The sequence below is a fragment of the Pinus tabuliformis genome, chromosome 7 (genome assembly GCF_031772625.1).
Source record: "Pinus tabuliformis cultivar Carrire ecotype Pingquan chromosome 7, CPIR1, whole genome shotgun sequence".
Lineage (NCBI taxonomy): Eukaryota > Viridiplantae > Streptophyta > Pinopsida > Pinales > Pinaceae > Pinus > Pinus tabuliformis.
In genome coordinates, this window is record NC_142293.1 from 1,684,822,201 (window position 1) to 1,684,849,490 (window position 27,290).

Sequence of the window (27,290 nt, forward strand, 5' to 3'; positions counted from 1 at the left end):
GCAACATGTGGTGCAACTACTTGTTTATAATCCTTGTATCATATCAGATTATGGTATGTCTAAAAGAATACTTCTCTATAAACCTATAATAACTTGTTATATTCTCTTCTTTTAGTTATTAAACAATCAGAACTCAAATTCAAATGTTAAGCAAGCTTTACTAACTTCTTTTTGAGTGAAATTATTTCTATAATATGTTATTAAACTTTATGTTATTCATCTTGTTTTTACAATTATATGAATATGCCAAGAGTTTAAAGAGTTTTGGTGTTTGGAATCCATTTGCAGCAGTCCCACTAGTGTTTGTTAAATATCTTCGAACTTGTTACTTTACTTAAAACACAAGGCTAAAAATGATTTAATTATAAAATTTATTAAATAAAAATTTGTAAAAAAACATTAAACAAAATATGGAATGAGATATTACATGATATCTGCATTTTCTATCAGATTTGCAAAACTAGTAGAATGTATATAAAAGCTTCCGGTTTTGAAATTAAACTTGAGACCTATTCTCTATAACTTTATAAGACTAATAGAATGTGTATTAAAACTTTAAATTTTAAAAATTAAACTTTATCACTAATCTTTTCATATTTTATATATATATATATATATATATATATATATATATAATCAATTAAAATTTTAGAATCAAATCTGTTTTTTTTAATTTACAGCATTATAACTTTAATTACATACATTCAAATTTGTTCTTTAATTTTAAGGGTTTTGAAATAGGTAATATTTTGTATATTAATAGAAGCGCTCATAGTGCCGATCTTATAGGCAATGGTAGTTAGTTTATATTCCGTTTGTGTGGAAAAATTAAATATTCAATAAATATTCGGGTTTGTGTAGAAAAACTAACTTCGTTATCTTCCTTGTGTTTCTAATTTAACATTTACTCGTTAATAGTACTGTGAGGAAATGGAATGGTGATGAGGCAACCTTATACACTGACTTACCATTCAGTTAATATTTTTCTGGAATTTCCCTCGTTTCATGTCCAACTGACACCGACAAGACTTCTCTACCCTTCAAAAGGAGCACCGTATCAAACCTGCATGCAAGACTTCTTTGTCCTGCAAAACCTCTACAATCCCCACATCAAACATGCATGCAAACAAAGAGACCGAATCCCCTTTATGTTTCTATTCCTCATTAGACGTTGGTTGCGTGAGACTACAAATATATATACGCATCAACTTTTGCAGATATTTATTTTTGTAGCCATTTACTGATCAATTGCAGCAGAAATGGGTTACAGGCTTACCGTGGAAAGGTTTGTGTGTATAATTTTTGCTACTGTGCTGTCTGGTCATCATCAGTTTGTGTTGGGTGAGTTTGACTACAAAGATGCTCTGCATAAATCTATTCTGTTTCTGGAGGCTCAACGTTCTGGAAAACTGTCCAGTAGCAACAGGAGAAGAGGTTCTGCTCTAACAGACGGACAAATCCAAAATGTAATAACAATATTTTCTCATTTGGTATTGCCATCTGTTCCAGATTGTTTTAGAAAAGTTGTTTCCTGAATGTTTTAAAAGTGTTGTTAATCATACCCAAAACGGAAAAATAACGACGCTGATCTTATCAATGCGAAAATAACGAGCGTATCTATTTTGGCGAAAACAATTGATACTCCACCCACAACTTATTTAGATCAAACAATTGGTCTCTCGGAATTGATTTGTCAGCGCGATCAGATTTCAGGATATTCTGGAAATATACAATTAAGTTATTAACATAAAGATACCCCGCAACCCACCTACAATGTGAATTCTTACTCAAATATTATGAGTTTGCAGATCAACATTCTCTGTCCATATAAATTAGGAATTGATTATTTGGTGCAGATCTTTAAGCAGTCTGGAAATATACAATGATGTTCAACATGGCTTTTACTGTGTATTTATGTAGGTGGATTTGGTGGGCGGTTACTACGACGCTGGGGATAATGTGAAGTATGGGTTTCCGATGGCATTCACCGTTACCATGTTGGGGAGCCCTTCAGTACAGAGATGAACTTGCAGCAGCGGGAGAATTGGAGAACCTTGGGGATGCCATTAAGTGGGGAACTGATTATTTCATCAAAGCAAGCGCCACCTAAAACCAGCTGTGGGTTCAGGTGAATTAATTACCATCGCAACTAAATTTACTCATGGATCACAACAAAATTTACTAAGGATCACAACAAATAGCAATTATGAATTTAGTTATGGTTTTGTTTTCAGGTGGGAGATCCAACTGCAGACCATAACTGTTGGGAGAACCCAGAGAGGATGGACACTCCAAGGACTTTGTACAGAATAGATACATCCACTCACGGGACAGAAATTGCAGCAGAGACTGCTGCAGCATTGGCCGCTTCCTCCGTCGTCTTTGCCGCCATTGACAAACCTTATTCCATTCTACTCCAAAGAGCTACTTTGGTAGAGCTACTCCAAAGAGCTACTTTGGTACAAGATTAATCGTATTCTAAAATCACTTATACTGTTTTATTGGTTTAAACCAGCGATTGCAGATTTGATAGATATTGAGATATTTTAGAATCCTATTAATGGTTTAATTTCTTTTCACTCTTATATTCCATTCTTAGAATTTACAATCTAGATAACCTTAGTAATTACTAAAAACAAACATGTGATAGGAAACCATTTCTTTTCACTGTTCTATTCTATTCTTAGAATTTACAATCTTGATAAGTTTAGTAATTAAAACATATGATAGGTCATATTTGTTTGTGGATGAATGCTTTTTTATCACTTTTATTTTAAATTTAATTTAATGTCTCTATTTTTGGAATATTTTGGGATCAGACCAACATGGGTGAGATTATTTATTTGAGGTTGCCTACGTTGTTTATGATTCCAAAATATTTCAAAAATCTTTTAAAAATGCCCATTTTTAACATGTCTATAAATTCATATGTTAGATTCAAAATTGAAAATTAATTTAATGAATTATAGTTTTTTTTTTAAAATACTCATATAATTGAATATTAATTTAGTACAACTCTTTTGTTCATGTGTTAGATTCAAAATTGAAAATTAATTTAATGAATTTTCTTCTCCAACTTTTTTTTGATACTCATGTAATTGAATATGTCATTTAGTACATCTCTTTCGTTTTGCTGACCAGTACCACGGAACATATCATGGAGAATGCCCTTTCTATTGCTTTGTCTCAGGCTATGTTGTATCTTTCCTTAATATTATAAATTTTACTTCCTTTTTCACTTCACACTATTATTTATTTAAACTAGAGAGTGAGTAACTTCTTGAAGTCTTTTTATTATTCCTCTACTAACTAACTTACAGGACGAGCTTGCATTCGCAGTCGTGTGGCTATATAGAGAAACTGGATTGCCGTGTGGCTATATAGAGCAACTGGATTGCCATATTATACCAAATACATACTCCACCAGAATTTTTGTACTTTCAATGAGTATGAGTTCAATTGGGATCTCAAATGTGTAGGAGTTCAAATCCACCTGTCTAGTGTAAGTCCATATTCACATAAACATATGAATCACCAAATGTTCAATTGAGAAAAAGTTTAAGACTGGCCACTTGACCTTCAACTGACCACATCTTCATAAAATTAATAAACCTGGCAGCTATATTTCTCTGGAGAAACCAACGTGGAAGTTTTCAGAGGCCAAGTAGAAGTGTTCCTTTTCTTAGTTCTTCCACAAAGTCCTCAATTCAAAAATTCCATTACACCAGGTAAATGGAAGTTTCTCCCTGACATGCTCCGAGTTTCAAAATTAAGCTCATTAATAGTGTTTCTATCTGTTGTGTTTCAAACTTAACCTCATTAACAGTGTTTGTATATGTTGCACTTATACCAGAGGTTTGTTGTAGATGGTGCAAATACACAATATGCTACAGACACATCATTCCTTGTATCAGTTTAAAGTGACTTACTGTCATGATATAATCAATACATGCAATGTAGCAATCAAACATATGAACCAAGCATTCTTATTGCATTTTCCAAACAACAAGTACATATACATATTATATTTTTTTAAGAGTTGCAAAATATTTAATTAATGAGGTTAAGAATTGAGCACACTTGTATATCCATTCCAGCTTTCTCAGAGTATAAGAGATTCAAATTTAAATAAATTTGATTTGTTTTTTCATATCATAATTTGAAAAATCCAGCAAAGTAGTAGCTAACAAATCCACTTTGTATATGTAAATTGCAGGTGGATTACATTTTGGCCAAGAATCGTGCTGGTATGTCTTTCATGGTGGGTTTTGGTGACAAATATCCACAGCAATCTCACCACAGAGTGTCCTCCATAGTTTCGATATACGAGGATTCCATAAAGATATCATGTACCGAAGGTTTCACTTTGTGGTTCAATAGAGAAGCACCAAACGCAAATGAATTAACAAGTGCAGTTGTGGGAGGGTTTGATCGCTATGATGGGTTTGAGGATAGTAGGGATGATTCCACCAAGCTTGAGCCCATGACATATATCAATGCTCCTCTCGTGGGAGTCCTAGCTAAGCTGCATAGCAACATCATGGAATAATTGACATAACAGGGCTGATTCGTGCAAGCTTGAGCCCACAACTTATATCAATGATCCTCTTGTGGGAGTCCTGGCTAAGATCCACAGCATCAACATGGAATCACGGACTTAAGTTCAAAAAGTTATATGCTAGTAATATCTTTTACTAAGTCTGTATTCTATATGAAAATCTGAGTCGATGGAAATATATATGAATTTTGGTACTTCTGGGCTCCAGAATTGTTTTGTTTCATTTCATCCTGTTGAATCCTATAATCAGATTGAAGACTTGTTTTTACATCTTAGATCCCATATGCAGATTGAAAATTCTTCTATTTTTAAATAGTAGTGATATTAGATTAGAAGAACATGGTGTATGAGAGTCTCGGAAGATCCTGTGCCATCGTGTTATATATGTGAGCATATAGGTTCCTGTGCCATCGTGTTGTATATGTGAGCATATAGGGAATGTTTGATCTTAGGATTTTTGTTCCATAATGTTATATATGAGCATTTAGGAATGTGTAATCATAGGATATATGAGCATTTAGGAATGTGTAATCATAGGATTTATTTGTTTATTAATGTATAGATTGCTCTTGGATTTGCACGAGCCAGAAATTTGCACTTGGTTATAATACATATTTGTTTTAAATAATATGAATATATTATAATTTATTTTAATGGTGTTTAACTTTAAAATACAAGTAGGGAGGATGGATAATTTGAATATAGGTTGGAAATTTATAGATATCCTACAACAAATATTGGAGTATATGAGCATTATGCAATATATATTCTGATTTGTGTTTAGTTTACAAAATATGAAAGTGATATAAATGTTGTATAAAAGTATATGTATTGTGAAAAAAAAATAGATATTCTAATAAAGAAATATACTTTGTTAAGATGGGAGAATAGAGATTTAGTACTGATATAGAAATTTCAAGAATAGGGTTCAAGTACAAAATATAAGTAGGGAGAGATGGACCACTTGAATATAGGTTGGGAATTCATAGATATCATATAACAAACATTAGACTATATGAGCATTATGAAATATAGAATTTGGTTTGTGTTAGATTATGTTTTTTAAATAATGTATATTGGTATCACCACTGTGTATAAAATTATATGTATGTGATAAATACACAGACATTGTTAAGATGGGGGAGCATATAGTAATTACTTACACACAAGTCAAAACCAACGCTTTTACTTTGTAACTCCATCATGTAGACATTGCTAAAATGACATCTAGAAAGCGAAACAACCATCCACTAGATTTCATGGGTACCCAACCATTGTACTTTGGTTCATTAGGATGTCCCTTCATGTACATGGTTCATTTAACTTCTTGCACTTCCTATATTATACAACCAATATGGTCCATTCAAGTGTTTCCAACCAACACATGTCTCGCTCCTAGTGTTAACGAACTTCCTAATAGAGACGATAGAACTAAACTAGGCAACTCCTTTGTATGGCCACACCCTCCTATAGATTTTCCTTTGTTTTCTCTACGATATGATTTACTATTGATTTATTATAGTTTGTAAATGTTTTTATCTTTTATTTTGTTTTATTTGATTGTGTATAATGAATTTTACAATTTTGCATAGTTTCCAATTAATTTGATGATAATTATTTCCATTCGAAATTTATTTAATTTTCATATCATTTGATCTAATTTGTTTCCTATTATTTCATAAAAGTGCCAAAAAAAATATTGAAAAATTATTGGTAACGAGATCCAAATCAAAGAGTTCAAAGCGTTGATCATATAGGTGTTTTTAAAGATTTTGATTAAATTCAGATGCAAGTAATTTGAATCTGGATTGTGTATACACATTGTTAATATAATTTTATGAGCTCTCAATTCCTTAAATCTAGATCTAGAGGAATTGTTGATAGATTATTTGCATTTGGATCTCCATAAGGTAAATTATGTCTAAAAAAAACTTTCATAACTTAGATCATATATATTAGGATTTGGATCAAACCTAATATCATTATTTGAAATATCCAAATCCTCGATACTGGATATCCAAATCCAAAGCTTTCTTTCACCTAATATTTCATAGATTTGAAATAAAATGGTGGACAATGAAATGAATCTAACCAAATTTTGAGTGCATTTATGATGACGTGTAATATGACATGCCATGTTGACATGTCATCCCATATGGCCAATGACTGATTTAATTTATTAAGCATACTAATGACTTGCTATAATGACATATACATTGACATGGTAGTTTTGACATAGGTGTTAAAAGTATTCAGATTTCATGAATTCATTGTATCTAGATAAGTAATGATCATTTATTTTCTCACTTCATTCTTCGTAATTCTGTATTATCCATTTCCACTTCAAGTACCTAGATCAAGGATTTTATATAAGTATTTGGATATTGACAATCCATATATGGATTAAATTTAATAGGCCTTATACAAGTCTTATGGATACCGAGGTATCCGCTTTGTTTTTCACATTCAAATTGTTTTGTTTAGTCCATGTTACCTGTGAAGATCTTCTCCATGTTAGATAAAACTACTCAGCTATTTGTGGGCTAACCAATGGATTATTAGAGATAATCATGTATGGAATCTACTAGACATTGGCATGCTTTTGCTGATTTGTCATCTACCATACTATTTCTATCCATTACATATTTTCAGATCCCAAATTTTTGTATACTAGTCTTGTAGATGATTAAGATTAAAATAATACATTGTAGTCCATATTGAATAATATTGTGCAAATGAATTATGTTAGGTGAGGGATAACTTATAAACTCTTTGTAACCATTTCACTCAATGAATATGGAATTAATCTATTATTTGTTTATGATTACTTGCCTAAATATAAAATTATTTAACTATTAACATACTAGTTATTACTTTTTGTACATTTGGAAAATATTTTAGAGACCAAAATAATCTAAATAATAAAGAAAATAGAAAGAATAAGAAAATACAATAAATAATAGAAAAATAAGGAGAAAAAAACCTACTTGCATACAAATAAACACTACTACATATTCAAAATCTTGAATCAAATACAAGTATCTGTATAAAAAATTACAATTTGTTACTAACCATAAGAATTTGAAAATGGAAAATTATATCAACATCATTGTTTGAAAGGAATAATCGTATACTTTTATCCAACTTTTTCATAAGAAATATTAAAATTAGACTTGGAAAGTGGAATTTGTTTTAACAAAAAGAAGATAAATTGAATGTACTTTATGAATTATGTCATTTAAGAGGAAGTTCTTTTGAGAAACAAAGAGAATGAAAATTTAGATTCTAAAGTTTTTATAATTTTATCAATTCTTAATAAATTTACTTTATTAAGTATGCCATTTAAGAGGATGTTCTTTGGAGAAACAAAAGGATCGAAAGAGGATGTTCTTTGGAGAAACAAAAGGATCGAAAATTTAGATTCCAGAAGGTTGTATAATTTTATCAACTCTTACTGATTAAATTTCTTAATGATAAATTGAAATGTCATATATCTTTGGAGAAGACTTCTATGCACATGTGTTGTTATATATTTTGTATTTCTTAATGATAAATTGAAATGTCATATATCTTTGGAGAAGACTTCTATGCACATGTGTTGTTATATATTTTGTATTTCTATCAAGGTTTAAGATTTCCATATTCTTATATTTCACAATAAGTTTATTTTTCAATTAATATTTCATATTGGATACAAGAATATGTATGTGATTTTTAAAATAAAAATATATTTTTAAAATATTAATATATTTTTTGTGCTCAATCTTTCCTTGATTTTATTAATTATTTAATTTAATTTTGTAATTAATTTGTTTTCTTGTGTTTTATCTCAATGCACATGTTCCCAGTTAGGATAGGTAATTAGACATAATATATCTAATAGTTAGATTTTGGAAATTTTAATGCTATTTTTCTACTTTAATTGATATTAAATTTATTCCAACATTTTAGGTGGAAACTATACCAAATGAGAGCAAGTCCCATTAAATGATTCTAGCTTGTTGTTGCTGGAATTTTTTTTCCCAACAATTAACATGCTAGTTTGAACCATAAGGATATTGTTTAAGATGATGTTATCATAAAATAATCAACTATAAATCTAAAGTTAAGATGAATTCACATATAAATTTCAAAGTTATTGAATAAAGTTAAGATGAATTTGCATATACATTTCAAAGTTATTGAATAAAGTTAAGATGAATTTGCATATACATTTCAAAGTTATTGCATGTTATTCAAGCTACTTTTTATTGAGAGTAGAATATATATATATATATATATATATATATATATATATATATATATATAATAAAAATAAAAATATTATGTAAATATTCAAACAAATTAAGTGATTATGTATGATTGTATGTTATTAATACTAATGTAGATCTATCTTACATCTATTAATCACTAAGTGGAATAAAGGTCAATTAACACCAATTTATTTGTGACTAAAAGATTGAGGTTTAGATGGATTTATGTGATTTTATTTTCTTACGACTATTATGGATGATGAAAAAATCAAATTTTATGAACTTTATTTTTCAATTGAATTTATAAGGATTAAAATACACTACACATCTCTCCTATACCATGTTTAAAGTGCACATTTTTACTCTTGCTGGGTGAATGAAATATGGAGAGCATAATCCTTTACTAATTTTGTTTTTGAATAATAATAATATATTATCATGGTTTTGATGGAATGAATAGCCATATTATCAATGCCTTGGACATGAACATTAGTTTTTTTCCCTTGGAAAAATATGGAGTGCATAACCCCTTACTAATTGTGTTTTTGAATAATAGTAATTTATTATCATGGTTGTGATGGAATGAATAGCCATATTATCAATGCCTTGAACATGAACATTATTTTTTCCCTTGGAAAAATTTGGGTAGATCAACCCCAAAGAGAATCTTTTAAAGCCCGTCAGCGAGACTAGCAGGGCCTAACCCCAAGGGCGTCGAGGAGAATTGTTTGTGTGACCTCCCGATCGGGGAGGCATTTAAAAATGGGGACTCAAATATTTTAGCTAACCCTTCGGGCTTGGACATGAACATTAGTTGTTTTCAATTCTAGTGAATATAATTGATCTGTGGGAGGAAATTTTGATCTCTTCTATGAATCATACGAAACTACACTCAATCATTCCCAACAAAGAACAAATGCTATACCGAGTTTATTACTTCGCGCAACCTTTACATTTAAACTTTATCTATAAAAACAAAATGTTTTAGAGGTAGAAATTTAGAAGGAAGCATTAGAAACTCCTATTGAGTCCATCTAGTTGTACTACCATCTTAGATCACAAATTCCTCTTTCATTTAGTCAAAGTAGAGTATCATCCCTTCAGGCATCAAAATCCATTATATGTACTTAGAAAGAAGTTTATAATATGAATGTAAAAAACCTCATGATGGTCACTTTTATAAGTCATATTGAATGTATAAGACTATTTCTCGCTTTTCCATGCCAATTAATTCATTTTAGATTCAACTAGATTTTTTGTGTAGCAAATATATCTTTATAGAAAAACATTTTGAGGGAAATTACACATGCATTTATTCTTTTCAAATTAGTTTTTGTATCATGAGTATGCCCTTAATTTCAATTATGTGTGCCAATGTTTCTATATAAATAGTTTCATCTCGTAGACTTTAGTTAATTTATAGCTTCTATCCTCTCATGCCAACTTCTTTAATTCAATTTTAATTCAACTCATCATATAATATTAGAGCTAAACGATTCCATTAAAGCCATTATGCCTTCATCATGAAATATTCAAAATAGATAGTGTTGATCCATAACATGCACTTGGGATAGATTCCCTTTGGACCCTGTGTGGGTGACTAATGAACCCCAAGATTGCATATTCATATTTAAAACTATGTATTTATAATATATTAAATTATATAATTCAACATTATTTTTATCATTTTCAATCACAATTGGATATAAACATGTTTTACCCATTTATTTGTGTTTGTTACATATCCAAGCTCGCAAATAGTTTAGTTGTTGTACTATATTAATGCTAAAATCTAATTAATATTGTTCTTCTATGCTATTCATTACTAAATTTAGTTAGTTCATTTTTATGATGTGTTTCTTATGATATGGTTTATTTTAATGAAACATAGAAAAAAAAATTATATTGTATATTAAAATGAGATAAGTTTGAGTGCCAATGGAAAACAAAGTGGCCCTAATAATATCCACCTAGCATATAATTTAAACTAAGGAAAGCATTACGATATGATATGCGATGAGATAAACCTAAAATAATGTTGGTATAATAAATACCCGTAGTCCAAGTTTCTATTCTCCATTTATTAGGTTAATAAAGAGATGCTTCATGTTATATCATTTGTACACCATTTATACTCTATCAAAGGGAAGAAAATTAACTTGGGTGTTTAGTGACTTTCATTAAATTCACTCACCAAAAATAATCGTGTATAGTATGGAATTTGAACATTGGTACTGACATATGATTATACCCTAGAAGGTTCCTGGAACTATTCACCCATGCTTGACCCACCTTATGATTATATGGTAGCTCTCAAATTATAAATCACCTTCCAATAGATAGTTTCACCTTGGTATAGACATGGGACACCATTGGGATGCTTAACATTATGGTGATTTCTTTGATTCCTTGTTACCCCATTGGTATCATACCCTTGGTTGCCAGTTTTCCTCATTTTTTTCCATTCGGTCATTTTTTTGGTGTATTTCCTAAGTTCACTAAACCATTTGAGGGTTCAAACCCTTAATATGGGTCCATCGTTACTTAGGATGCCTTAAATAAGGTTTGTAGCTATTTAAATCTATTTGGAAATTGTTATTTAGTGGTAAATTTTAGTCAAATATCCAATATTTATTGATTTCTTCCTATTGATCATACCATAAATTTCCTTTAAATGGTATCATGAATGTGAATTAGCAAGTCAGATAATAGAGGGACATTTTGGGCCTAAATGATCTACAATATCATTGTAACCAAATTGACAACGTGTAACCAAAATACATAACACACTACCTTTATAGAATTCTGACACTTATTGGAACATGAAATTGTTTCAAGTGAACTTCACAAGTTCACATAGTTATTAAGTTATATGTTATAATTAGAAATTGATGTTAGGATATTTATACACTTAGGAGTTCGTTATGCTCAACTTGGTCTAATGTGTCTATTAGGTAGAATCATGTTTCTTTAGTATGCATTATTTGCATCATAATTTGATGGCCATGATGTATTCTAGACATAAAGTAATCTAATTGGCTTACATTCTCCTCGATAATAATGACCATTGATCCATGAATTAACACCCAATCGGTCCATAATGTCAATTTAAAGAGCATGGGGGGTCTCTGTTAATATGATTTCATGAGAAATATCTTATGTAAAGTTCTTTCCTTTTTCATTAGTTAAATTTCCTCTAGTGGCCACACTGATTGGGGATGTGGAGTATTTCCCTCTTTGAGGGTTTCACGACATAAAGATACTAGAGCTATGATATTTGATCTAGTTGTGTGAGTAGTTATTGAAGGTGTTTGTCTTATATGGAATGAATTATCATCTTGAACATGTATCATAGCCTGTTCAAAGAGCTACTCTTTTTGTTGATTGATATCTTGCGCTTGTGTTGCCATTTCTAATATTAATTATTTCCATACATTTTTTTCCTAAACAATTTATTCCATTATGTCTAGAGAATTAGTTTTAGTTAATAACACCTTTCCTTTCATAAAAAAAAGGTGTCTATTTTCCCAAGATACAATTTTTTTCACTATGTCATGAGATATACAATTTAATTACACTTAAAAATAATAATTATAGAGTCTGTTTTCCTTTTTTGTGTTTATATTCTTAGTTTGTTACTCTTTATAATTTACATATTCTTAGTTTGATACTCTTTATAATTTACATTTTCCCTTTTCTCCGCACTCTATAAAATCTTGGCAAATTAGAAGCAGCGTTGAAAATATTTTTCTTAACTACATATTCTTTTTGTAGTGTGCTCTATGTGATCTCAAAATATAAGAAAATAAAGGGAAAAATTGTATTTTTTAGGCAAGTTAATTGATATTTAACCCCATTGTTGTTGAGAATTAGATTTTTTTATTTGTTTTTAACAAAAAATTGTTTGATTTTGGATAAGTATTTTTTTCTGTAAGCATGCACTTTGACGTAAAGTTCCAACAACACCAACACCAACAATCCTATCCTCCACTACGATTAGTATGTGTTTTGCACTATCTCACTTGGTTAAAAGTTACTTTATATAGTAAGAGGTCTTGAGTTCAAATCTCTTTTTAAGTTACATTTTACAATTCTTGTAAGCTTAAGTTATTTCATAACTTTATTGTAACATGCATTTTCACATCATCTATAACCATACATGTGAACTTCTACTTACCATTTGGTTATTTGTTATCATTACTGCCTTTTTATTTTTTTATTTTTTTTTAGCTAGTCAATTTCAACTTTTGAAACCATATTATATATATTTTGATATGGCCACTCCAAGTGAACTTTTCCTTAGTGTTGTAACATGATTAGTTTTGATTAAACTGCATGATCAAATGCATTTTGCTCATATATATATATATATATATATATATATATATATATATATATATATATATATATATATATATTACATGTAACTTTCATTTATAAAGTAGCTTCATTGTAAAAGTTTTTATCACTTGTTTTATAAAAGTAGGTGACTTCATAAAGTAATGTATTTGTATAAATGAGCTTATAGATAAAGTTAGTGAGGGTTTTTTTATTATTAAATTTTCACATCATCTACAACCATACACTTGAACTTCTACTTACCATTTGGTTATTTGTTATCATTATTGACTTTTTTTTTAATGACATAACCTTCATATTTGAAGCCCATTTTTAGAGCTTTTTTAAATATTCATTTTTTTTAGAGAGATGTCCATTTAGCTAGTCAATTTCAACTTTTGAAACCATATTTTATATTTATATATATATATATATATATATATATATATATATATATATATATATATATATATATATATATATATATATATATATTGATATGGCCACTCCAAGTGAACTTTTTCTTACTCGTGTTGTAACATGATTAGTTTTGATCAAATTGCATGATCAAACAAGTTCTCCTGTGTATTGTCTAGAATGATTGAATCTCTTAAGATTCACTAGCCAAAAAACATGTAGCCATATGACTTCATTGTTTTCACCTCTTCGGCATGAATTTGTATTTTGTGTAATTACTGTATGAATAATATAATCCATGGACAACACATTTTTCCATAAATGGTTTACTTTTCAAAACTAATAAGTAGGGTTTATCATTAGGAGTTAACTGAAATAGACAAAAAAAAAATCCATAAAAAAAGTCCAACAATGCTATTAAAACTTTAATTTTTGTGTGTGTGACATAGAATGCAAGGTAGGGGTGGTGTTCTAATGGTTTCTTATTCTAGTTGTTATTCCTAAGCCTAGATCAGGTTCATGATCCCCTGATCCAACTCATGATCTAACTCAGAAGAGAAATCCTAAGCCAAAGCCCTCTCCTACACTCAAAAAGAGCTCTCGAGTAGCAACTTCCCCACAAGGTAAGATTTCCCAAGATTAAATTTTGGCTACCACAACGTTCTTAAAACTTCAATTTTTCAGTGTGACATACAATGAACAAACTCAATTTTTTCCAAACAACAAAAGACAATATTGATTATGATTTATTTCTCACATTTTTTAGAGAATAATATTTTGGCCATTTGGAAGAGGCAGACAAGTTCTTGGAATAATAGAAAGAAAAATGTATTATAGATATGCTATGTCCATCACTAATAAATCTCCCCACAAGACAATTACATCTCTCCAACTCTCTTTCTAGAAATTTGTATGGTCCTGTATGGGGTCTCTTCAAACCAAATGCCAATAAATTGTATTTATTTCCTAAATGGTTGAAGTCTCTCTCTCTTGGCTGAAGTTTGGATTTTGTGTAAATCCATGTTGGTCCTCTAGCAATCATTTCCATAGTTTACTATCAGATTAACTGATCAACTATATTGATTGTTAGGGAGAAGGAAAGTTCCAAGGCAAAAGAATGACCAGTGATGGGTCAAGTGTAGCTCATCTATATGAATAAGTGGCACTAATTCGTACTACACATGTTGATGGAAGATGAGTTTATGTTTGGGTAAAGCTTGGATCTCTGAGCTGTCTCACATTTCAATATTTTAATATAGTTTGTTTTGGTATATGCCTCATAAACTCATGGAGCAATTAAGCTCTCCACACCATTATTTAATAAAGAATTCTATGTGGTGAGAAAAATCATACCGTGGAAGAATGGATTTATGTATTCACAATTGACCCATTGGTAGGGTCTTAATTTTGTTCATGGTAAATGGCAATCATAAAAATTTTACTTATTTTTTCTCTACTATTCTTTCCTTTGCTGAGTCTCATTTGCAACATGTGGTGCAATTACTTGTTTATAATCCTTGTATCATATGGTATGTCTAAAAAAATACATCTCTATAAACCTATAATAACTTGTTATATTCTTTTCTTTTAATTATTAAACAAAAACTCAAATTCAAATGTTAAGCTTTACTTACTTCTTTTTGAGTGAAATTATTTCTATAATATGTTATTAAACTTTATGTTATTCATCTTGTTTTTACAATTATATGAATATGCCAAGAGTTTTAAGAGTTTTGGTGTTTGGAATCCATTTGTAGCAGTCCCACCCGTGTTTATTAAATATCTTTCAACTTATTACTTTACTTAAAACACAAACCTAAAAATGATTTAATTATAAAATTTATTAAATAAAAATGTGTACAAATATATTAAACAAAATATGGAATGAGATATTACATGGTATCTGTATTTTCTATCAGATTTGCAAAACTAGTAGAATGTATATAAAAGCTTCCAGTTTTGAAATTAAACTTTAAACCTATTCTCTATAACTTTATAAGACTAATAGAATGTATATTAAAACTTTAAATTTTAAAAATTAAACTTTATCACTAATCTTTTCTCATACGTGTATATATATATATATATATATATATATATAAATTAAATCAATTAGAATTTTAAAATTAAATTTGTTATTTTTTTAGTTTACACAATTATAACTTTAATTACATACATTTAAATTTGCTCTTTAATTTTACGGGTTTTGAAATAGGTAATATTTTGTATATTAATAGAAACGCTCATAGTGCCGATGTTATAGGCAACGGTAGTTAGTTTATATTCCGTTTGTGTGGAAAAACTAAATATTCAATAAATATTCACGTTTGTGTAGAAAGACTAACTTCGTTATTTTCCTTGTGTTTCTTGAAAATTTAACATTTACTCGTTAATAGACTGTGAGGAAATGGTGATGAGACAACCTTATACACTGAGTTATTGTGAGGAAATGGTGAAGCAAACTTATACACTGACTTTCCATTCAGTTAATATTTTCCTGGAATTTCCCTCGTTTCATGTTCAACTGACACCACAAGACTTCTCTACACTTCAAAATAAGCACCGCATCAAACCTGCATGCAAGACTTCTTTGTCCTGCAAAACCTCTACAATCCCCACATCAAACATGCATGCAAACAAAGAGACCGAATCCCTTTTACGTTTCTTTTCCTCATTACACGTTGGTTGCGTGAGAATATATATACGCATCAACTTTTGCAGATATTTATTTTTTGGCCATTTACTGATCTTGCAGCAGAAATGGGTTACAGGTTACCGTGGAAAGGTTTGTGTGTATAATTCTTGCTAATGTTCATCATCAGTTTGTGTTGGCTGAGTTTGACTACAAAGATGCTCTTCATAAATTTATTCTGTTTCTGGAGGCTCAACGTTCAGGAAAACTGTCCAGCAGTAGCAACACCATACGTTGGAGAGGAGATTATTCTCCTATAACGGACGGACAAATCCAAAACGTAATAACAATATTTTCTCATTTTGGTATTGCCATCTGTTCCGGATTGTTTTAAAAACGTTGTTTTAGAAGTGTTGTTAATCACACTATCAGATTTCAGGATATTCTGGAAATATACAATTAAGTTATTAAGATAAAGATCCCCGCAAACCATTTACGATGTGAATTCTTAGTCCAATATTATGTTGGGAATTTTTTGGTAAATTCCAAAACAAATAAACTGAACAGAGAATAATGCTCTGTTTTCTCCACAGGATTTTAACACCCGGGAAGCAAAAAAAATTTCTACAGACATAAAACTTTCTATTCATTAATAATCTGCCTGATACAAACTTCATGCTCTTAACAGAGGGATTCACCAAGAACTTAAAAAAAAATACATGGATTTACTGCCATGGATTTACTGCTGTAAAAGAAATCCCTTATACATGGATTTACATGTAAAAGAAATCCCTTACATATGCTCCGCTGCAAATATTTTTACACTGCTGTGTAGAAATCTCATTCACTGTTGTGTGAAAAACTTTTACATTTCTGTTGTTGCTCTCATTTCATTACATTGCATATTCAACCCAAAAACACACATTCTCACCGCTGTGCGTTACATTTCATTTCATTTCAAAAATTTCTACACTGTTGTGCATTCCCATGTTGTTTTTCACCAAACAACAATAATAATAAAAAATGACACACAAGTTTTTTATTTTTTATTTTTTTACTATTACATTGCGTACAGTTTTTAACAAAAACAATGACCATACCTATCTTTTAATTTCCCATGCTTCCATGCATATAAAAGAAACATTAAAATTGAAGCCTTTACCTATATTCTACGAACCACATTAAATTTCATTAATTACTTTACTGAGATAAATGGCGGTCAACCAAAAAACTTCACGCAATGTGTTTGCTGCAGGCTTGTATGCAGCTTTTTGATCAAAGGTGGATAGCCTTCATTCCAATCCAACGGATATCGTTTTCCCAAACAAAACGAATGTTACGTCCCGATAAAAAGCTGTTTTTGCAAAACATACAGGGGACACGCGTCGAAAGGTGTATAGTAGCGGAGCCCCTCGAAGGAAAACCACTACCTCAGCAAAAGTGGTTCGATGGGAGACTGGTGGTTTCACTGAATTAAATGTGCGCAGTACAGTAGTTTGAAATTAATATTTCAACACTCCCCTTTAATTTCAACTGCTGGGTTATCAGTCATACCCAAACATTTCCTAAAAAATTCAAAGCTTTTCTGGTACAATGACTTTGTCAAAATGTCTGCAATCTGCTCTTGAGTCCTGTAATGTTTTAAAACAATTTCTCCATTGCTTACTAATTCCCTTATGTAATGAAACCTTGTGTCAATGTGTTTCGTTCTCTTATGAAACACCGAATTCTTGGATAATGCAATAGCTGAGCTATTGTCACAAAAAATCACCGTTCCTTTTGCCTGCTCTTGGCCTAAGTTCCTTAACATTCTTCTCATCCAAACTGCTTGACATGCTCCTACTGTAGCTGCCACATATTTTTCCTCTGCTGTAGAGAATGCTACAATAGGCTCTTTCTTAGAAGCCCATGAAATGGCTCCTGAACCCACGTGAAAGACATAACCGGAAGTGCTTTTCCGATCATCTACACTTCTAGTCCAATCACTATCAGTGTATTCAATTAAATCTGAACATTCTGAGATAGTATATAAAATGCCAAACCTTTTAGTACCTTTAACATACCTCAGAATTGTTTTTGCTACCTGCAAATGTGCTTATTTTGGCCTCTCCATGAATTTTGAAATTAAACTAACAACATACATTATATCTGGCCTAATTGTAGTCAAATACATGAGGCTGCCAACTATGCTCTTGTACAAACTAGGATCAAAATCCTTTTTGTTGTCCTCTTTGCCGAGTTTTAATCCCATCACTGTGGGAGTGATTAATGCCGTGTTGTTCTGCATATTGAATCTCTCCAATACTTCATTAACATATTTTTCTTGTGAAATAAAAATTCCATTTTCATTTTGATCTACTTCTATTTTTGAGAAGTATCTGAGTAAACCCATGTCAGTCATTTCAAATTCCTCTTTCATAACTGCTTTGAAAATTTCAATGAGATATTCATCATTGCCTATGAAAATAACAACATCAACATATAATACAACAATTAGTATTTTACCATCCTTCTCTTTGATGTAGAGGTTGGGTTCTTCCTCACTCTTCTCAAATCTATTTTCCAGTAGATAGGAATCTATCCTACTGTACCATGCTCTTGGTGCTTGCTTCAGTCCATAAAGATATTTCTTCAATATGCACACTTTGTGCCCTTGTCCTTTCTTTTCATAGCCTAGAGGTTGTTCAATGGAAACCTCTTCCATTAACACTCCATTTAGGAATGCTCACTTCACGTTCATTTGATAAACTTTCCACTTGTTTTGTGCTGCTATGGACAACACTGCTCTCACGGTTTCCATTCTAGCAACCGGTGCAAAAGTTTCTTCATAATCTCTCCCATACTACTGCTTATACCCTTTGACAGCAAGTCTTGCCTTGTGTCTTTCTATTTTTCCTTCAGCATTGTTCTTGGTCTTATAGACCCATTTAACTCCAATGACTTCTTTACCTTTTGGTAGTTCAACCAAATCTCATGTCTTGTTTCTCTTTATGGAATTGATCTCGTCATCTATAGATTCTATCCATTTCTTATCCTCAATTGCCTCTTTGAAATGAATAGGGTCATGAACATGACAATATAAAGCAAACAAGGAATTCATACCTTCATCATAAATGTCACTTAAATTTCTGAATTTCTTACCTCTTTCATTTGGTGTACAAGTTCTTGAAGACGCACTTGAATTTCCTTCTTGTGGTGTGCTTAGAGAAGCACTTTCATTTCTCCTCAAGGGTGTCCCTTGCTGTCCTTGTGTTGGCGCTGCTGTTTGAGGATGTATTTCAGCCGTTTCCTGATCATCTTCATCATGAGACAAACAATTTTTAACATTCACTGTTTTCTCTATGCTTCCATCCCAATCTTCCTCCTCAATGAATTGAACATCTCTGCTCACAAAAAACTTCTTGGTAGATGGGATATACAACTTGTAAGCTTTGGATTCCTCATTGTATCCAATGAAAATACATTTCTCCCCTTTGCTGTCCAACTTCTTCCTTAGCTGATATGGAATGTGTGCATAAGCCACACATCCAAAAACTTTCATGTGAGTGACTCATTTCTTTCTCCCACTCCATGCTTCTTCCAACACTCTATTCATGACTGCTTTTGTTGGGCATCTATTCAAAATATAGATTGCACAGTGTACAACTTCAGCCCAATAATCATTTGGCAAATGTTTTTCCTTTAACATACTCCTCACCATGTCCATGATGGTCCTATTCTTTCTTTCAGCTACTCCATTTTGCTGCGGAGTGTACCTTGTGGTAAACTATTTCTGTATTCCATTTTCTCTACAAAACCATAGGAATTCCTTGGAGATATATTGACCTCCTCTATCAGTTCTCAAAACTTTGATATGTAGCCCGCTTTGGTTTTCTACAAGTGCTTTGAAATTGTGAAATTTTTCAAACACTTCACTTTTGTTCTTTAGAATGTAAACCCAAGTTTTTCTAGTAAAATAATCAAAGTTAGAAAATATTGGTTGTCTGCTAGTGATGGAATTTGCACTGGTCCACATAAATCTGAGTGGACAATTTCTAAGGGTGCTTTTGCCCTAATGCTTTTCCTTGATGGAAAACTTTCTCTGTGTTGTTTCCCCAAGATGCAACCTTTACAAAGGCTGTCTGGTTTCTCTATCAATCGTAATCCTCTTACAATTCCTTTTCTACTCAACAAGTCAAGACTTCCAAAGTTGAGATGTCCAAATCTCAAGTGCCACAACCAATTTTCATCATTTGGTACGCTTTGGAAAGCCTCTTGTGTCACTGCTACTATTACTTCTTTATTTTTCAAATCAACCCTTATTCTAAGAGGGAACATTCTGTTCCTTGTCATCTTCACTTTAGCAATACATCTTTTGCTGGGTGCTCTATCCATAATGGTGCATACATCATTCTCAAAGAAAACATTGTAACCCTTTTGGACAAGTTGTCCAATACTTAAGATGTTACACTTCATTCCAAGAACATAATAGACATCTGTTATGGTTTTCTTTTCACCTTTCTTTGTAAATATTTTTACTTCTCATTTTCCCATAACAAAAATTTTATTATTAGTCCCAAGTGTGACTTGTGATTTCACATTTTGATCTAAAGAAGAAAACAAGGCTATGTTTCCCATCATATAGTTACTACAACCGAAATCTAGAAACCATATATCATCACTGTTTGTTTCAGTCATATTACAAGCTAACATCACATTATCTTGGCTGATATTTTCTCTAGTGATATTTGCACTTGATCTATTACTCATATCATGCTGCTTCTTCCTACATTCATTTGCATAATGCCCATATTTTTTACAATAATAACATTGAACATTTGATTTTTCATACCTTTGTCCTTGAGCATGATGTTGTCCACTTTGTTGACTGCTACCTTGGCCTTGGTTCTAATTTGGATTGCTGCCTCTTCCTTCAGCATTTGTTGGACTGTTCCTTCCACCTCTGTTTTGGCTTCTGCCTCTTCCTCTTTTGTTTCCTCTGCCTTGACCTCTTCCTCTTCCAAAGGACATCTGGGTCTTGAAGGCTTGCTCTAGAGATGAGTTTTCATTTTTACTCAACCTCTGCTCATGTATTATCAGTGATGCATGAAATTCATCAACTGAAACGTTTGTGAGATCCTTTGTCTCTTCTATGGTGGTGACAATCACATTGAACTTTGAGGGTAGGACCCTCAACAGTTTATCCACAATCCTCCTTTCTTCAAGAGTTTCTCCATGAGTCCTTATCTGTGTGACCAGACCAAAATCTCAGAATGCACAGGTTCTCAAAATCTCTCCTCAGTAACTATAGTTTTGCTGTCTTCACTTTCTCCATGCCTTGATAGGCTGTTTTGAGAGTTTTCCATGCTTCTTTGGATGTCTTGGCTGCTGCTATCCTTGGAAACACACTCTCATGCACTGTTTGATACAAAAATACGAGGGCTTTCGAATCCTTCTTCTTATTCTCTTCAACAGATCTTTCTTTGCCTGAGTTAATCTATTAAACTCATCTTCATCTCCTGGTTCTTCAAACCCATATTCAACAAGTTCCCATAAATCTTGTGAGGCAAACAGGGCTCTCATGGTTATTGCCCAATAGTCATAGTTTTTCCCATTAAACTGTGGGAGCTGAGTTTTAAAAATACCCATGCTAGTGTTGGTGTTGGAGCCAGCCATTCCTTGCACTCTCAGCTGTGCTTCAAATATTTGACTGTGTATTTAAAAAAAACACTGACTGTCTTCAACAGCTACACAAAAACTTTGATAAATACCTGGATCCTTTCTTGACTGAGTCTTCACTCTGTGGAGAAGCTGCTGCAGCAAAAAAAATTCTTCCTTCAGCTTCTTTGACACCTTCAAAGAGCTTAGACAAGCTTTGATACCACTGTTGGGAATTTTCTGGTAAATTCCAAAACAAATAAATTGAACAGAGAACAATGCTCTGTTTTCTCCATAGGATCTTTAACACAGGGAAGCAAAAAAAATTTCTCCACAGAGCAGAGTTTCAGCAACACACATAAAACTTTCTATTCATTAATAATCTTCCTAATACAAACTTCATCCTCTTAACAGAGGGATTCACCAAGAACTTCAAAAAAATTTACTCTCTCTTTTAGAAATTTTACACTACTGTGTGTAAAAATTTCTTTTACATTTACTACTGTAAATAAAAAATTACATGGATTTACTACTGTAAAAGAAATCCCTTACATATGCTCTGCTGCAAATATTTTTACACTGATGCGTAAAAATCTCATTCACTGCTGTGTGAAAAACTTTTACATTCGCGAGCTGTTGTTTCTCTCATTTCATTACATTGCATATTCAACCCAAAAACACACATTCTCACTGCTTTGCATTACATTTCATTTCATTGAATCAACTAAAAAAATTTCCAAACACTGTTGTGCATTCCCCTGTTGTTTTTCACCAAACAACAATCACCAAACAACAATAACAAAAAAAAAATGACACACGAGCTTTTTTTTTATTTTTTTTTACATATTACATTGCGTATATTTTTTTATCAAAAACAATGACCATATCTATCTTTTAATTTCCCATACTTCTGTGCATATAAAAGAACATTAAAGTTGAAACCTTTACCTATATTCTACGAACCACATTAAATTTCATTAATTACTTTACTGAGATAAACAGCGGTCAACCAAAAAAATTCACACACTGTGTTTGCTACAGGCCTATATGCAGCTTTGACTTTAATCAATGGTGGATAGCCTTCATTCCAATCCAACGGATATCGCTTGCCCAAACAAAACGAATGTTACGTCTCGATAAAAATCTGTTTTGCAAAACGTATAGGGGACACGTGTAGAAAAGTTTATAGTAGCGGAGCCCCTCAGAGGAAAACCACTACCTTAGTAAAAGCGGTCCGATGGGAGACTGGTGGTTTTGCGGAATTAAATGTGCGCAATACAATAGTTTGAAATTAATATTTCAACATATTATGAGTTATGAGTTTGCCACAACTTGATTTCTATCAACATTCTCTGTCCATATAAATTAGGAATTGATTATTTGGTACATATCTTCAAGAAGTCTGAAAAGATACAATGATGTTCAACATGGCTTTTACTGTGTATTTATGTAGGTGGCTTTGGTGGTTGATTACTACGACGCTGGGGATAATGTGAAGTATGAGTTTCCGATGGCATTCACCGTTACCATGTTGGCATGGGGAGCCCTTCAGTACAGAGATGAACTTGCAGAGAGTTAGGAGAACGTTAGAGATGCCATTAAGTGGGGAATTGATTATTTCATCAAAGCAAGCGCCACAGAAAACCAGCTGTGGGTTCAGGTGAATTAATTACCATCCCAACTAAATTTACTCATGGATCACAACAAAATTTACCAAGGATCACAACAAATAGAAATTATGAATTTAGTTATGGTTCTATTTTTAGGTGGGAGGTCCAACTGAAGACCATAACTGTTGGGAGAACCCAAAGAGGATGGACACACCAAGGACTTTGTGCACAATAGATACATCCACTCACAGGACAGAAATTGCGGCAGAGACTGCTGCAGCATTGGCCGCTTCCTCCGTCATCTTTGCAGCCATTGACAAACCTTATTCCATTCTCCTACTCCAAAGAGCTACTTCGGTATAAGATTATGCGTATTCTAAAATCAATTATTCTTTGAGAGATATTCAAATATTTTATTGAGATATTTTAGAATCCTACTGTTAGGAGAAATGTTAATGGTTTAATTTCTTTTCATTATTATATTCTATTCTTAGAATTTACAATCTAGATTACTTAAGTAATTAAAACAAACATATGATAGGAAACAATTTCTTTTCACTCTTCTATTCTATTCTTAGAATTTGCAATCTAGATAACTTTAGTAATTAAAACATATGATAGGTCATATTTTTTTGTGGATGAATGTTTTTTTATAACTTTTATTTCAAATTTAATTTAATGTCTCCATTTTTGGAATATTTTGGGATCAGACCAACATGGGTGAGATTACTTATTTGAGGTTGCCTACGTTTCTTATGATTCCAAAATATTCCAAAAATATTTTAAAAATGCCCATTTTTAACGTGTATAAAATTCATGTCTTAGATTCAAAATTGAAAATTAATTTAATGAATTGTCTTCTCCAACATTTTAAAATACTCATATAATGCAATATTAATTTAGTACAGCTCTTTCGTTCATGTGTTAGATTCAAAATTGAAAATTAATTTACTGAATTTTCTTCTCCAACTTTTTATGATACTCATGTAATTGAATATGTCATTTAGTACAGCTCTTTCATTTTGCTGACCAGTACCGCAGAACATATCATAGAGAATGCCCTTTCTATTGCTCTGTCTTAGGCTATGATGTATCTTTCCTTAACATTATAAATTTTACTTCCTTTTTCACTTCACACTATTATTTATTTAAAATACAAAGTGAGTAACTTCTTGAAGTCTTCTTATTATTCCTCTACTAACTAACTTACAGGACGAGCTTGCATGGGCAGCCATGTGGCTATATAGAGCAACTACATTGCCATATTATACCAAATACATATTCCACCAGAATTTTTGTAATTCCAATGAGTATGAGTTCAATTGGGATCTCAAATGTGCAGGATTTCAAATCCACCTGTCTAGTGCAAGTCCATATTCACATAAACATATGAATCACCAAATGTTCAATTGAGAAAAATGTTTAAGACTGGCCACTTGACATTCAACTGACCACATCTTCATAAAATTAATAAACCTGGCAGCTGTATTTCTCCAGAGAAACCAACCTGGAAGTTTTTAGAGGCCAAGTAGACGTGTTCCTCTGCTCAGTTCTTCCACAAAGTCCTCAATTCAAAAATTCCATCACACCTGGTAGTCCTCAATTCAAAAATTCCATCACACCAAGTAAATGGAAGTTTCTCCCTGTCATGCTCCGAGTTTCAAAATTAAGCTCATTAATACTATTTGTATCTGTTGAGTTTCAAAATTAAGCTCATTAACAGTGTTTGTATATGTTGCTCTTGTACAGGAGGTTTGTTGTTTGTCAGAGATGGTGCAAATACACAATATGCTACATCCACATCATTCCTTGTATAAGTTTACAGTGACTTACTGTCACGATATAAGCAATACCTGCAATGTGGCGATCAAACATATGAACCAAGCATTCTTATTGCATTTGCCAATCAAAAAGTACATATACATATAATAATTTTTTAAATGTTGCAAAACATTTAATTAATGAGGAGAAGAATTGAGCACACCTGTATATCCATTCCAGCTTTCTCAGAGTATAAGAGATTCAAAGTTAAATAAATTTGATTTGTTTTTTCATATCATAACTTGAAAAAACCAGCAAAGTAGTAGCTAACAAATCCACTTTGTATATGTAAATTGCAGGTGGATTAAATTTTGGCCAAGAATCCTGCTGGTATGTTTTTCATGGTGGGTTTTGGTGACAAATATCCACAGCAAACTCACCACAGAGGGTCCTCCATAATTTCGATATATCATGTACCGAAGGTTTCACTTTATGGTTCAACAAAGAAGCACCAAGCCTAGATGAATTAACAGGCGCAATTGTGGGAGGGCCTGATCTCTATGACGGGTTTGAGGATAGCAGGGCTGATTCCACCAAGCTTGAGCCCACGACGTATATCAATTCTCCTCTCGTGGGAGTCCTGCCTAAGCTCCATAGCAACATCATGGAATAATCGACATAACAGGGCTGATTCGTGCAAGATTGAGCCCACAACTTATATCAATTATCCTCTTGTCGGAGTCCTAGCTAAGATCCATAGCATCAACATGGAATCACGGACTTAAGTTCAAAAAGTTATGCTAGTAATATCTTTTACTAAGTCAGTATTCTATATGCAAATCTGAGTTGATGGAAATATATATGAATTTTGGTACTTCTAGGCTCTAGAATTGTTTTGTTTCATTTCATCCTATTCAATCCTATAATCAGATTGAAGACTTGTTTTTACATCTTAGATCCCATATGCAGATTGAAAATTCTTCTATTTTTAAATAGTAGTGATATTTGCTTAGAAGAACATGGTGTATGAGAGTCTCAGAAGATCCTGTGCCATCTTGTTATATATGTGAGCATATAGTGAATGTGTGATCATAGGATTTTTGTTCCATGATGTTATAAATGAGCATTTAGGAATGTGTAATCATAGGATTTATTTATTTATTAATGTATAGATTGCTCTTGGATTTGCACGAGCCGGAAATTTGCACTTGGTTATAATGTATATTTGTTTTAAATAATATGAATATATTATAATTTCTTTTAATGGTGTTTAACTTTAAAATACAGGTACGGAGGATGGATAATTTGAATATATGTTGGAAATTTATAAATATCCTACAACAAATATTGGACTATATGAGCATTACAGAATATAGATTATGATTTGTGTTTAGTTTACAAAATATGCTAGTGATATAGATGTTGTATAAAAGTATATATATTGTGACAAAGAAATAGATATTGTGATAAAGAAATATACTTTGTTAAATGGGAGAATAGAGATTTAGTACTGATATAGAAATTTCAAGAATAGGGTTCAAGTAAAAAATATAAGTAGGGAGAGATGGACCACTTGAATATAGGTTGGGAATTCATAGATATCATATAACAAACACTAGACTATATGATCATTATGAAATATAGACTTTGGTTTGTGTTTAGATTATGTTTTTTAAAGAATGTATATTGATATCACCACTGTGTATAAAATTATATGTATGTGATAAATAGATAGACATTGTTAAGATGGGGAAGCATATACTAATTAATTACACACAAGTCAAAACCAACGCTTTTACTTTGTAACTCCATCATGTAGACATTGCTAAAATGACACCTAGATAGTGAAACAACCATTCAATAGATTTTATGGGTACCCAACCATTGTACTTTGGTTCATTAGGATGTCTCTTCATGTACATGGTTCATTCAACTTCTTGCACTTCCTATATTATACAACAAATATGGTCCATTCAAGTGTTTCCAACTAACACATGTCTTGCTCCTAGTGTTAACGAACTTCCTAATAGAGACGATAGAACTAAACTAGACAACTCCTCTATATGGCCACACCCTCCTATAGA

General features: G+C 31.7%; 1 pseudogene; it reads left to right on the forward strand.

Annotated features, from left to right (window-relative positions):
* The first annotated feature begins 1,259 nt into the window (after positions 1 to 1,259).
* On the forward strand, positions 1,260 to 23,414 carry LOC149254976 (endoglucanase 16-like; annotated as a pseudogene).
* Positions 23,415 to 27,290: the final 3,876 nt, after the last annotated feature.